Source organism: Seriola lalandi, unplaced genomic scaffold (genome assembly GCF_002814215.2).
Source record: "Seriola lalandi dorsalis isolate HSWRI2012SDOR001 ecotype SW California unplaced genomic scaffold, Sedor1 jcf7180002054570, whole genome shotgun sequence".
NCBI classification, from domain to species: Eukaryota; Metazoa; Chordata; class Actinopteri; order Carangiformes; family Carangidae; genus Seriola; species Seriola lalandi.
Window position 1 is genome coordinate 62,587 of NW_019525123.1, and position 300 is coordinate 62,886.

Genomic DNA, 300 nt, shown 5'->3' on the forward strand with positions numbered 1-300 from the left:
GTGATGACATACTTAATCATTCATTTAGTAGGTAGCTGTCATGATGCTGTAATATCACTTTGGACTTTTTTTTTTTTTCTGTTTTATTTTGAAATAACTTACTTTGTGTGTCCACTTTTTAGTTTTTCCTCCTTTGTGATTATCTGCCCTGCCCAGAGTTTCACCTGTATTTAATTACCCTCGCCTCCCTTGTGTTGTTAAATCTTTCCCTCAGTCTTTGTCAGTTCGTCTGTTTGTTCCTGCTGTGTTTCCCCTGTCTCTTCATGCTCCCGTTCTGTTCCTTAGTTTTCCTCTAATTTG